Raw genomic sequence first — 14,743 nt, forward strand, 5'->3', positions numbered from 1 at the left:
AGGGGAAGACGATGGATCTGCATGCGAAAAGGGGAAGCCCTGTCCCCAAGGATCCAGATGCTCCCAAGCTTGAAATGCTTCGTACTCATAGGCTGCCCGGAGCTAAGAGCTCGACCATGACAGCTTGGACATGAGGCAACTAGCTTGAAATCGCTCCATTTAAGTGGAGCAAGGTGCTTGAGCGTGTTGGAGGACCTTCCATTCCTCTCCCAGATGCTTGTAGTCGCTGGATGTGACGTCCTCGAGAGGGTCTCAACGTTCTTAAACTAAAAGAGCTCCGTGTATCAGGTTCTCCAAACTTAAACTTAAACTTGAAGTATGGTGAGGGGTTGCATTTGCAGCAGCTCTGGCTGGATGCAGGACATCTCTTCCCTGTGTGGATACCAGGGCTTCAAGTCCAAGAGCAGCACAGGACAAATCTACATGTAGCCTAGAGAGTTAGAAGACACCTAATTAGATGGCAACGGAGACAAAAGGTACGAGTATTGGATAGACATTTAATTTTCTTATTTGGTCTGCGTCCTGCCTTGTTCAATCGTGCATCTAGTGCTCTGCTCAGCCTATGTTCACCATTTTCTGACATAACTAGCATTTCATGTCCCTCAGGTTGATATTAAATTTGTCTACTTTCTATTACTAGCATAAGCATGTGGACTGCCTTTGATAAATTTGGCAGGGAACATGGAAATAAGGCCAAGGGTGAGACCTTACAGTTACACATCAGAATTAGATGGTTGCTCCATCAAGTAGACTGCAAGTAAAATCATTGTTCGCCAGCTCTATTTTGTCTGCCTTGACAATAGCACTTAGTTGAAGGGGTGCAAAGCTCCGATCAGGGCCATAGAAATGGATGTTTAAAAATCAATACCTTAGCAGTGTCAGCTTGTAGCAGGCATAGAACATTTTGCCCACGGAAATAATTCTTTAGCGCCATCTTCACCTACACCAAGTCAAGGAAGGATGAATGCATATGATTCATCTCTTCTGAAAAATGAAAAGACTCCAGATCAAGTCATACCAACGAAATAACAGGGAAGACATGCACAATATAAAATTTGATATAGTCTTCTGAAACAGGCATAACAGTGATTCAATTGAAGATGGTGCAGTAGAAGTCAGTGCTCAAGAAACAGATATTACAACAACTGAAGAAGTAAAAACGCCTCAAAACTAGTGTAGTAAGAGCATATTTCAGAGAACGTGCATAAATATGTCTGTCCCTTACTCCCTTTTCAGGAAAACACAGCCTAAGAACGCATCATTTTCAACTTTGATTTCTCGATAGAAGAAATTTGTTGAATTTGGTTTCCATTTGGTATAATATGTTGTAATATGAGTGTTGTTTTCGATGGCATTGATCTACATCTGGTTTCATGAATCATTCTTTAACAGCTTGCTAGTACAACTTACTCGTTAGTACCAACCTAAACAAACTGAAAGATTCAGTCAGAACAGCCATCTAGTACTATTGATTATTGGGCATAATCAGAGGAGCAACAAAATCCATGGCCATGCCCCAAGTCCAAATCAAGCAACACAGGGAGAAATCCACTGACAAATCAGACAGAGCCTATGCTAGAATCTGACAAACCGAGAGATCTGGAGGGAGGGCGGTACCTGAACCTGACCGAGGTCGCTGAGGTGGATGCAGCCGGTGGAGCGGTGCGCTGAAGCTCCGCCCACTCATCCCCCGTGTTGATCCGGTACACGAACGCTGGCGGCGGCGGCGGCGACGGCGTTGCCATCGCGGTGGCCCGCTAAAAACTATGCAATTTGAGGTTGGTAGACAAGTGGGCCGTAGGAGCATCTCCGCGCCGCCAACAGTTTCCCAGATGATTTTTTTTAAGCCGGTGATTAAAAATCGGCCGTTGCGTCTCAGGAGCCCAGCCCGTTTTTCACCGGTTTTGGGTCAAAACTGGCGTCGGCGGTCCCAGGCCGAACCCGGCGTGCTAGGGCACCCCGGGACGCCGGGGCGAGCGATTTTGGCGCGAACGAGGATGGGCCCGCCGAGTCAGCGAGACGCCGCTTCGTCGTCCTCGTCGCCTCGGTTCCCGCGGGAATCAGTACGAAGGCTGCCGCGCCGGTCAGCCTCCATTGATGCCTTACGGGCGGCGCAGTGAAGGCACCGCGACACGCGTCCCGCCCTCTCCCGCCAAACGTCGCCTGGCATGCAGCCTCTCGCCGTCCCGCTGCGGCTATAAAAGACGGCCTCCCCGCCGGTGGACGCCACAGTTCACATCCCCTCCCCTCTCCGGCGCACAAAGCAACCCTCTTTCCCCCTTCCCGCCGACGAACAAATGGCCGAGAGGTTTCCAGGCGACGCCGCGGCGGCGAACGGCTTCGGCCGCCGCCATCTCCAAGAGCCGGAGGCGCGCCTCCTCTATGAGGCCGAGTATCCGGCGCCCCCGAACATGCGTGTGCCTGGGGCGTGGAGGCTGAGCGCCGCCGGCATCCCGGTGCTGCCTGTGCCCGAAGGGGCGGCTCAGCGGGCCGAGATCGCCCGCATCCGCTCGTCCCTGGCGAAGGAGCAGCGGAACGAGTCGAGGTACGCCGCCGACAGCGAAACGCTGTGGACGATGTACTTCGAGCGCCTCCGTCAACGACATCATCCCCTGCGGCCGCCTCAACGCCGACGGGTGGCGCGAGTGGTGGGGCGTGCCAGGCCGCACCCTCGAGGCCGTCCTCGACCACATCGAGACCGGCAACGTGCCGCGCCTCGAGTACCCGTCGCGGCCGTCCTTCTCTCTCTGCCGTGGCAGCTCCTGGACGCCGCGCCGAATGGAGCCGGGGTCGTCCTCCTCGTCGGGCTCCGGCTCGCCAGCTCTCCGCCCCGTCAAGCCAGAGCCGGAGGAGACGCCGCTCCGGCGCCGCACCCGCGGTGGATCCCTCGTCATCAACGAGTGTGCCCGGCCCTCCCCGCGCTCCTTCCGCATGGTCCGGCCGAAGCCCGAGCCGGGGCTGCTCCCCATGAAGCCGAAGCACGCGGACATGGTGGCCCCTGTCGGTGTCAAAACCGGCGAATCTCGGGTAGGGGTCTCGAACTGTGCGTCTAGAGTCGATGGTAACAGGAGACGGGGGACACGATATTTACCGAGGTTCGGGCCCTCTTGATGGAGGTAATACCCTACTTCCTGCTTGATTGATCTTGATGAATATAAGGATTACAAGAGTTGATCTACCATGAGATCTTAATGGCTAAACCCTAGATGTCTAGCATGTATGATTGTGATTGCCTCTACGGACTAAACCTTCTGGTTTATATAGACACCGGAGGGGCCTAGGGTTGTACAGAGTCGGTTTACAGAGGATGGAATCTTCCTATCCGAACGCCAAGCTTGCCAACGACGCAAAGGAGAGTCCCATCCGTACACGGGAGGAAGTCTTCTATCTTGTGTCTTCATGGCCCATCAGTCCGGCCCACGTCACATAGGCCGGACGCCCGAGGACCCCTTAATCCAGGACTCCCTCAGTAGCCCCTGAACCAGGCTTCAATGGCGATGTGTCCGGCGCGCAGATTGTCTTCGGCAGTGCAAGGCGGGTTCCTCCTCCGAATACTCCAAAGTAGTCCTCGAACACAGAGAACGTGTCTGGCTCTGCAAAACAAGCTCCACAAAGAGTACAATTTTTAACAAGTCCCATCTACTGACATCTTCTATAGTAAGACGCCATGTCTCCGCCCGGTCATTATTTCGAACCGTTTTTTAGCCTCCCGCTCCATGTTTCGAGATGCGGTTTTCATTGGCACGCCTTGTCAAAGCAGAGATCATGTCCCCTTATTGCGGTATTCTCATCAATACGGGCGTGGGTAATCCAACCGCGCCGTCCGCACGACCCTTGTGGAATAGGCGAGTTTTAAGGCGAATGGGGAGGCGCTTGACATTCGCTGCCTTTATAAAGAGATAAGGATTCACCCTTTCGCCCACACCTTCTTTCTCTCTGCCTACCCATTCTCGAGCTCCAACGCCCAAGCTTCCATCCTTTCCGCCTCAAGAAAAGCTCTCCAGCCATGTCCGGATCTGGAGCGCAGGGCAAGTGGATGGCCTCCTCCGTCACGGAGATGGACATTACGAAGCTCCGGGAGGCGGGGTACTTGGCCCAGGAAATCGCCCACCGGCTTCCGGCCAAGGGGCAGATCATCCCCACCCCGGAGCCTAATGAGAGGGTAGTGTTTATCCCCCACTTCTTTCGCGGGTTAGGGTTTCCACTCCACCCCTTCGTCCGTGGACTCATGTTCTACTATGGGCTAGATTTCAACGATCTATCTCCAAATTCTTTCCTCACTATTTCAGCATTCATTGTCGTGTGCGAGGCCTTCCTCCGCACCCCCACTTCGGACTGTGGCTAAATATCTTTAATATGAAGCCGAAGGTGGTGGGTGGTCAACACGCAGAGTGCGGAGGCGCTATGGTGAGCAAATTGTCCAACATCAAGTGGCCCAAAAGCACCTATGTGGAGACCGTCAAAGGGTGGCAGCAGCATTGGTTCTATGTCACAGAGCCTCGTGACACCACCTGGGCCGCGGCTCCCGAATTTAAGTCCAGGCCCCCAATGCGGCTCACCTTCTGGCTAGAGAAGGGCCTGGACTGGGGTTCATCGGACGAGCTGACAGCGCTGCAGAAGCGCATCAAGAGCATGGTGGACAAGAACATCAAGCTTGTCAATGTGATCCAGGTGATGCTTTTTCGCCGGATCCTTCCTTGTCAAAGCCGGACTTGCAATCTGTGGGAGTTCGATCCGGCCAAGCACTAGACCTTGCAACAGTTCTTTGGCTCTACGCATGAAGGCATCTGGAAGGTACTTTTTGAGGCCAATGAGACGTGGCCGATGACGACCGAGGACCGTGGGTACAACCTGACCCGTCCCGCCAGTCCGGTAAGTTTTTCGTATTTCAAGATGTATCCTTTACCTGTATATTCAAGGAAGATGCCTAAGCTTCCCTATCTATTTTTTCAGGGCTGGACAAACAAGGCGGAGCGGATCCTGTGTCCGGCTCCACTGCCCGAAAACCCAGCTATCCCACTTCTGACAAAGATGCTGGTTCCGGCGCCCTACTGTTGGAGAACGTAGCAGAAATTCAAAATTTTCTACGCATCACCAAGATCAATCTATGGAGTAATCTAGCAACGAGCGGAAGGGGAGTGAATCTACATACCCTTGTAGATCGCGATGCGGAAGCGTTGCAAGAACGCGGATGAGGGAGTCGTACTCGTAGCGATTCAGATCGCGGTTGATTCCGATCTAAGCACCGAAAGAACGGTGCCTCCGCGTTCAACACACTTGCAGCCCGGTGACGTCTCCCACGCCTTGATCCAGCAAGGAGAGAGGGAGAGGTTGGGGAAGACTCCATCCAGCAGCAACACGACGGCATGGTGGTGGTGGAGGAGCGTGGCATCCCGCAGGGCTTCGCCAAGCACCGCGGGAGAGGAGGAGGAGGGAGAGGGGTAGGGCTGCACCAAAAGGAGACTTTCTCGTGTGTTGGGCAGCCCCAAAACCCAATATATATAGGGGAGGGGGAGGGCTGCGCCCCCATCTAGGGTTTCCCCCTCAAGGGGTGCGGCAGCCCTAGATGGGGCTTGGGGGCGGCCAAGGGGGGAGGAGTGCCTCCCAAGTCAAGTGGAGGCCCTCCCCCTTAGGGTTTCCCCTCTCCCATGCGCATGGGCCTTGGGGGGGCTGGTGCCCCTGGCCCATTAAGGCTAGGCGCCCCCTTACAGCCCATGCTCTCTATTGGACGTGGTGGAACATTTTCCCCGGACCCTCCGGAATCCTCCGGAACCTTCTGGAAGCTTCCCGGTACAATACCGAAAAAACCCGAACTTTTCCCGGAACCCGAACAACAACTTTCCATATATAAATCTTTACCTCCGGACCATTCCGGAACTCCTCGTGACGTCCGGGATCTCATCCGGGACTCCCGAACAACATTCGGTAACCACGTACATGCTTTCCCTATAACCCTAGCGTCATCGAACCTTAAGCGTGTAGACCCTACGGGTTCGGGAACCATGCAGACATGACCGAGACGTTCTCCGGTCAATAACCAATAGCGGGATCTGGATACCCATGTTGGCTCCCACATGTTCCACGATGATCTCATCGGATGAACCACGATGTCGGGGATTCAATCAATCCCGTATTCAATTCCCTTTGTCCATCGGTATGTTACTTGCCCGAGATTCGATCGTCGGTATCCCGATACCTTGTTCAATCTCGTTACCGGCAAGTCTCTTTACTCGTTCCGTAACTCACATCATCCCGTGATCAACTCCTTGGTCACACTGTGCACATTATGATGATGTCCTACCGAGTGGGCCCAGAGATACCTCTCCGTTTACACGGAGTGACAAATCCCAGTCTCGATTCGTGTCAACCCAACAGACACTTTCGGAGATACCCGTAGTGCACCTTTATAGCCACCCAGTTACGTTGTGACGTTTGGCACACCCAAAGCATTCCTACGGTATCCGGGAGTTGCACAATCTCATGGTCTAAGGAAATGATACTTGACATTAGAAAAGCTCTGAGCAAACGAACTACACGATCTTGTGCTAGGCTTAGGATTGGGTCTTGTCCATCACATCATTCTCCTAATGATGTGATCCCGTTATCAACGACATCCAATGTCCATGGTTAGGAAACCGTAACCATCTATTGATCAACGAGCTAGTTTCCTAGAGGCTTACTAGGGACATGGTGTTGTCTATGTATCCACACATGCATCTGAGTTTCCCATCAATACAATTTTAGCATGGATAATAAACGATTATCATGAACAAGGAAATATAATAATAACCTATTTATTATTTCCTCTAGGGCATATTTCCAATAGTCTCCCACTTGCACTAGAGTCAATAATCTAGTTCACATCACCATGTGATTAACACTGACAGGTCACATCACCATGTGACCAACACCCAAGAGTTTACTAGAGTCAACAATCTAGTTCACATCTCTATGTGATTAACACTCAATGAGTTCTGGTTTGATCATGTTATGCTTGTGAGAGAGGTTATTAGTCAACGGGTCTGAACCTTTCAGATTCGTGTGTGCTTTATGAATATCTATGTCATCTTTGTGGATGCTACCACGCGCTACTTGGAGCCATTTCAAGTAATTGTTCTACTATACGAATCCGGTTTACTACTCAGAGTCATCCGGATTAGTGTCAAAGTTCGCATCGACGTAACCCTGTACGACGAACTCCTTTTCACCTCCATAATCGAGAAAATTCCTTAGTCCACTAGGTACTAAGGATAAGTTCGACCGCTGTCATGTGATCCATTCCCGGATCACTATTGTACCCTTTGACCAACTCATGGCAAGGCACACTTCATGTGCGGTACACAGCATAGCATACTGTAGAGCCTACGTCTAAAGCATAGGGGACGACTTTCGTCCTTTCTCTCTCTTTTGCTGTGGTCAGGTCTTGAGTCTTACTCAATACTCACATCTTGTAACACAGCCAAGAACTCCTTCTTTGCTGATCTATCATGTCAAGGTGTGCTGTCTTTTGAAAGTATCATCAGGCGTCTTGATCTATCTCTATGGATCTTGATGCCCAATATGTAAGTAGCTTTATCCAGGTCTTCCTTTGAAAAACTCCTTTCAAACAACCCTTTATGCTTTCCAGAAATTTTACATCATTTCGGATCAACAATATGTCATTCACATATACTTATCAGAAATGTTGTAGCGCTCCCACTCACTTTATTGTAAATACAAGTTTCTAACAAACTTTGTATAAACCCAAAAACTTTGATCACTCCATCAAAGCGTATATTCTGACTCCGAGATGCTTGCTCTAGTCCATGGAAGGATCGCTGGAGCTAGCATACCTTTTAGCATCCTTAGGATCGACAAAACCTTTCTGATTGTATCACATACAACCTTTCCTTACGAAAACTGGTAAGGAAACTTGTTTTGACATCCATCTGCCAGATTTCATAAATGCAGCTAATGCTAACATGATTCCGACGGACCTAAGCATCGCTACGGATGAGAAAATCTCATCGTAGTCAACTCCTTGAACTTGTGGAAATACTCTTTGCCACAAGTCGAGCTTCATAGACGGTAACATTACCGTCCACGTCCGTCTTCTTCTCAAGATCCATTTATCTCGGATTTCATGGCTTCTAACCATTTGTCGGAATATGGGCCCACCATCGCTTCTCCAATAGCTCGTAGGTTCAGTATTGTCCAACAACATGATATCTCAGACAGGATCACGTACCACTCTGAAGTAGCACGCATCCTCGTCGTCCTACGAGGTTTGGTAGTGACTTGATCCGAAGTTTCATGATCACTATCATAAGCTTCCACTTCAATTGGTGTAGGTGCCACAGGAACAACTTCCTGTGCCCTGCTACACACTAGTTGAAGTGACGGTTCAATAACCTTATCAAGTCTCCACCATCCTCCCACTCAATTCTTTCGAGAGAAACTTTTCCTCGAGAAAGGACCTGTTTCTAGAAGCAATTACTTTTGCTTCCAGATCTGAAATAGGAGGTATACCCAACTGTTTTGGGTTTTCTATGTATTTATCCGCTTTGGGTTCGAGCTTATCAGCTTGAAACTTTTTCACATAAGCATCGCAGCCCCAAACTTTTAAGAAAACGACAACTTAGGTTTCTCTAAACGGTGTCGTCTCAACGGAATTGCGTGGTGCCCCTTTTAAAGTGAATGCGGTTGTCTCTAATGCCTAACCCATAAACGATAGTGGTAATTTGATAAGAAACATCATGGTATGCACCATATCCAATAGGGTGCAGTTATGATGTTCGGACATACCATCACACTATGGTGTTCCAGGCGGTATTAATTGTGAAACACTTTCCACAATGTCTTAATTGTGTGCCAAACTCGTAACTCAGATATCTCTATGATCATATCATAGACATTTTATCCTCTTGTCACGACAATCTTCAACTTCACTCTGAAATTACTTGAACCTTTCAATAATTCAGACTTGTGTTTCATCAAGTAAATATTCTCAGCATCTACTCAAATCATCTGTGAAGTAAGAACATAATGATATCCACTGCATGCCTCAGCACTCATTGGACTGCATACATCAAAATGTATTACTTCCAATAAGTTGCTCTCTTGTTCCATCTTACTGAAAACGAGGACTTTCAGTCATCTCGCCCATGTGGTATGATTTGCATGTCTCAAGTGATTCGAAATCAAGTGAGTCCAAACGATCCATCTGCATGGAGTTTCTTCATGCATATATACCAATAGACATGGTTCGCATGTCTCAATCTTTTCAAAAACGATTGAGTCCAAAGATCCATCTACATGGAGCTTCTTCATGCGTTCTATACCAATATGACTCAAATTGCAGTGCCACAAGTATCTGGAACTATCATTACTATTTTACATCTTTTGGCACGAACATGTGTATCACTACAATCGAGATTCATTTTAGGTGCAAGACCATTGAAAGTATTATTCAAATAAGCAGAGTAACCATTATTCTCCTTAAATGAATAACCGTATTGCGATAAACATAATCCAATCATGCTCAACGCAAACACCAAATCTCGATGGTAGAGGGAGCATGCGATGCTTGATCACATCAACCTTGGAAACATTTCCAACACATATCGTCATCTCACCTTTAGCTAGTCTCCGTTTATTCCGCAACTTTTATTTCGAGTTACTAACACTTAGCAACCGAACCGGTATCTAATACCCTGGTGCTGCTAGGAGTACTAGTAAAGTACACATTCATATAATGTATATCCAATATACTTCTGTCGACCTTGTCTGCCTTCTCATCTACCAAGTATCTAGGGTAGTTCCGCTTCAGTCACCGTTCCCCTTATTACAGAAGCACTTAGTCTCGGGTTTGGGTTCAACCTTGGGATTCTTCACTAGAGAAGCAAACGATTTGCTGTTTCATGAAGTGTCCCTTTTGCCCTTGCCCTTCTAGAAACTAGTGGTTTTATCAACCATCAACAATTGATGCTCCTTCTTGATTTCTACTCTCGCGGTGTCAAACATCGCGAATAGCTCAAGGATCATCATAACTATCCCTGATATGTTATAGTTCATCACGAAGCTCTACTAGCTTGGTGGCAGTGACTATGGAGAACCATCACTGTCTCATCTGGGAGATTAACTCCCACTCGATTCAAGCGATTGTGGTACTCAGACAATCTGAGCACATGCTCAACGATTGAGCTTTTCTCCCTTAGTTTGCAGGCTTAAGAAACTTGTCAGAGGTCTCATACTTCTTGACGTGGGCACTAGTCTGAAATCCCAATTTCAGTCTTCGGAACATCTCACATGTTCTGTGACGTTTCAAAAACGTCTTTGGTGCCACAATTCTAAACCGCACTGAACTATCACGTAGTCATCAAAACGTGTATGCCAGATGTTTCGTAACATCTACAGACGACGCTGAGGTTCAGCACACCGAGCGGTGCTTTAAGGACATAAGCCTTTTGTGCAGCAATGAGGACAATCCTCAGTTTGCGGACCCAGTCCGCATAATTGCTACTAGCAACTTTCAACTAAATTTTCTCTAGGAACATATCTTAACCAGTAGAACTAAAGCGCAATGACATAATTTGTAAAGACCTTTTGACTATGTTCATGATAATTGAGTTCATCTGATTAATGAACTCCCACTCAGATAAACATCCCTCTAGTCATCTAAGTGATTCATGATCCGAGTCAAACTAGGCCGTGTCCGATCATCACGTGAGACGGTCTAGTCATCATCGGTGAACATCTCCATGTTGATCGTATCTCCTATACGACTCATGTTCGACCTTTCGGTCTCTTGTGTTCCGAGGCCATGTCTGTACATGCTAGGCTCGTCAAGTCAACCTAAGTGTTTTTGCTTGTGTTCCGAGGCCATGTCTGTACATGCTAGGCTCGTCAACACCCGTTGTATTCGAACGTTAGAATCTATCACACCCGATCATCACGTGGTGCTTCGAAACAACGAACCTTCGCAACGGTGCACAGTTAGGGGGAACACTTCTCTTGAAATTTTAGTGAGGGATCATCTTATTTATGCTACCGTCGTTCTAAGCAAATAAGATGCATAACATGATAAACATCACATGCAATCAAATAGTGACATGATATGGCCAATATCATTTTGCTCCTTTGATCTCCATCTTCGGGGCACCATGATCATCTTTGTCACCGGCATGACACCATGATCTCCATCATCATGATCTCCATCATTGTGTCTTCATGAAGTTGTCACGCCAACGATTACTTCTACTTCTATGGCTAACGCGCTTAGCAATAAAGTAAAGTAATTTACATGGCGTTATTCAATGACACGCAGGTCATACAAAAAATAAAGACAACTCCTATGGCTCCTGCCGGTTGTCATATTCATCGACATGCAAGTCGTGATTCCTATTACAAGAATATGATCAATCTCATACATCACATATATCATTCATCACATCTTCTGGCCATATCACATCACATAGCACATGCTGCAAAAACAAGTTAGACGTCCTCTAATTGTTGTTGCAAGTTTTACGTGGCTTGTATAGGTTTCTAGCAAGAACGTTTCTTACCTACGTAAAACCACAACGTGATTTGCCAATTTCTATTTACCCTTCATAAGGACCCTTTTCATCGAATCCGTTCCGACTAAAGTGGGAGAGACAGACACCCGCTAGCCACCTTATGCAACTAGTGCATGTCAGTCGGTGGAACCTGTCTCACGTAAGCGTACGTGTAAGGTCGGTCCGGGCCGCTTCATCCCACAATGCCGCCGAAACAAGATAAGACTAGTAGCGGCAAGAAGAATTGGCAACATCTACGCCCACAACTACTTTGTGTTCTACTCGTGCATAGAAACTACGCATAGACCTAGCTCATGATGCCACTGTTGGGGAACGTAGCAGAAATTCAAAATTTTCTACGCATCACCAAGATCAATCTATGGAGTAATCTAGCAACGAGCGGAAGGGGAGTGAATCTACATACCCTTGTAGATCGCGATGCGGAAGCGTTGCAAGAACGCGGATGAGGGAGTCGTACTCGTAGCGATTCAGATCGCGGTTGATTCCGATCTAAGCACCGAAAGAACGGTGCCTCCGCGTTCAACACACGTGCAGCCCGGTGACGTCTCCCACGCCTTGATCCAGCAAGGAGAGAGGGAGAGGTTGGGGAAGACTCCATCCAGCAGCAACACGACGGCATGGTGGTGGTGGAGGAGCGTGGCAATCCCGCAGGGCTTCGCCAAGCACCGCGGGAGAGGAGGAGGAGGGAGAGGGGTAGGGCTGCACCAAAAGGAGACTTTCTCGTGTGTTGGGCAGCCCCAAAACCCCAATATATATAGGGGAGGGGGAGGGCTGCGCCCCCCATCTAGGGTTTCCCCCTCAAGGGGTGCGGCCAGCCCTAGATGGGGCTTGGGGGGCGGCCAAAGGGGGGAGGAGTGCCTCCCAAGTCAAGTGGAGGCCCTCCCCCTTAGGGTTTCCCCTCTCCCATGCGCATGGGCCTTGGGGGGCTGGTGCCCCTGGCCCATTAAGGCTAGGGCGCCCCCTTACAGTCCATGCTGCTGTATTGGACGTGGTGGAACATTTTCCGGACCTCCGGACCCCTCCGGAATCCTCCGGAACCTTCTGAAAGCTTCCCGGTACAATACCGAAAAAACCCGAACTTTTCCCGGAACCCGAACAACAACTTTCCATATATAAATCTTTACCTCCGGACCATTCCGGAACTCCTCGTGACGTCCGGGATCTCATCCGGGACTCCCAACAACATTCGGTAACCACGTACATGCTTTCCCTATAACCCTAGCGTCATCGAACCTTAAGCGTGTAGACCCTACGGGTTCGGGAACCATGCAGACATGACCGAGACGTTCTCCGGTCAATAACCAATAGCGGGATCTGGATACCCATGTTGGCTCCCACATGTTCCACGATGATCTCATCGGATGAACCACGATGTCGGGGATTCAATCAATCCCGTATTCAATTCCCTTTGTCCATCGGTATGTTACTTGCCCGAGATTCGATCGTCGATATCCCGATACCTTGTTCAATCTCGTTACCGGCAAGTCTCTTTACTCGTTCCGTAACTCACATCATCCCGTGATCAACTCCTTGGTCACACTGTGCACATTATGATGATGTCCTACCGAGTGGGCCCAGAGATACCTCTCCGTTTACACGGAGTGACAAATCCCAGTCTCGATTCGTGTCAACCCAACAGACACTTTCGGAGATACCCGTAGTGCACCTTTATAGCCACCCAGTTACGTTGTGACGTTTGGCACACCCAAAGCATTCCTACGGTATCCGGGAGTTGCACAATCTCATGGTCTAAGGAAATGATACTTGACATTAGAAAAGCTCTGAGCAAACGAACTACACGATCTTGTGCTAGGCTTAGGATTGGGTCTTGTCCATCACATCATTCTCCTAATGATGTGATCCCGTTATCAACGACATCCAATGTCCATGGTTAGGAAACCGTAACCATCTATTGATCAACGAGCTAGTCTCCTAGAGGCTTACTAGGGACATGGTGTTGTCTATGTATCCACACATGCATCTGAGTTTCCCATCAATACAATTTTAGCATGGATAATAAACGATTATCATGAACAAGGAAATATAATAATAACCTATTTATTATTGCCTCTAGGGCATATTTCCAACACCTACTAGGCGCCAGAGAAGAAGGCCAAGGAGACCAGAAGTGGCCTCCGCCGTAAAGGCACTTCGGACATAACGTCCGAAGACGCCGAAACCCACTCCTCCCCCGCCACCGAAGACGGCGAGGAGGAGGAGGAGGAAAGCAACTCTCCCCCTGAGGGGGGAAGAAAGAAAAGGGCGGCCTCCATGGATCTGGAGGCAGGGGCGTCCAAGAAGGGGAAGGCCTCCCTCGCGGACTACTCCGCGTTGGACACTGATAGCAGCTCCGAGTGGCGTCCTAGGGAGAAGCCCCTGGCCGAATTGTAAGTATTCAAAGGCGCTTATACACACATATATCCAACTTCTTTACTGCGTGGTTTTAACATGTCGAATCATGCGCTGCAGTCCGGCCCACGCCCGCCCCCAGCGATCCTCATCTTCGGGGAATTCGCTGGATCCAAATGCGATGGACAGCGGGTCACTTCTAGCGGCCTCCTCTCCCAAGGACACGGACGACACCGAGGTATTGTCCCAAAGGACCTTCCTAGGTCAGGGAAAGGTACAGGAGGCCGTCAGGGTGGCGCCAGAGGGTGATACCTCGGCCGCCGGACGCATGGGGGAGCAAATCCCCCTAGAGACTGGCGATGGGGGCCATATCCAATTCGGCCCCCAGCCGAATACTATTCCGGAGGCCCATACGGCTCCGAAATTAGGCAAGCAGCCTCCTTCGAAAGAATGAGGTGCACCTATTCCGCCGGTGACCTCTGTCCATCCAGAGGCACCAGATACTCTTTTGGAAGCGTTGCAAAGTGCTTCCATTGTTGAGGAACACCGTACCCTCATGGGTACGGTGGTTGAGAGGGTTCGGTCCGCCAAGAGCGGACTGACCGAAGCCTGCACCAGCCTTCTAAGAGGCTTTGAGGTATGTGACATAATTGTGCAAAAGGAATGTCATAGTATAGACAGTAGCCCCTGAGACTCTGTCCGGTGTTTGAAAAGAAAAGTCGGACAAATGATCAAATAATTTTCGTAGGAGACTAACCATACATGTCTATGTGAATAAGCAGACGTCGATGCTGGCTGCGACCTCCCATTCTGCCGAAGTCTCCAAACTGAAGCAG

The 14,743-nt window shown here is 49.3% G+C and overlaps 1 pseudogene; it reads left to right on the forward strand.

Moving 5' to 3' along the window:
* Positions 1–2,297: 2,297 nt before the first annotated feature.
* Positions 2,298–14,743, forward strand: part of LOC123056073 (pentatricopeptide repeat-containing protein At2g34400-like) — a 29,687-nt pseudogene continuing 17,241 nt past the window's right edge.

The sequence above is a fragment of the Triticum aestivum genome, chromosome 2D (genome assembly GCF_018294505.1).
Source record: "Triticum aestivum cultivar Chinese Spring chromosome 2D, IWGSC CS RefSeq v2.1, whole genome shotgun sequence".
NCBI lineage: Eukaryota > Viridiplantae > Streptophyta > Magnoliopsida > Poales > Poaceae > Triticum > Triticum aestivum.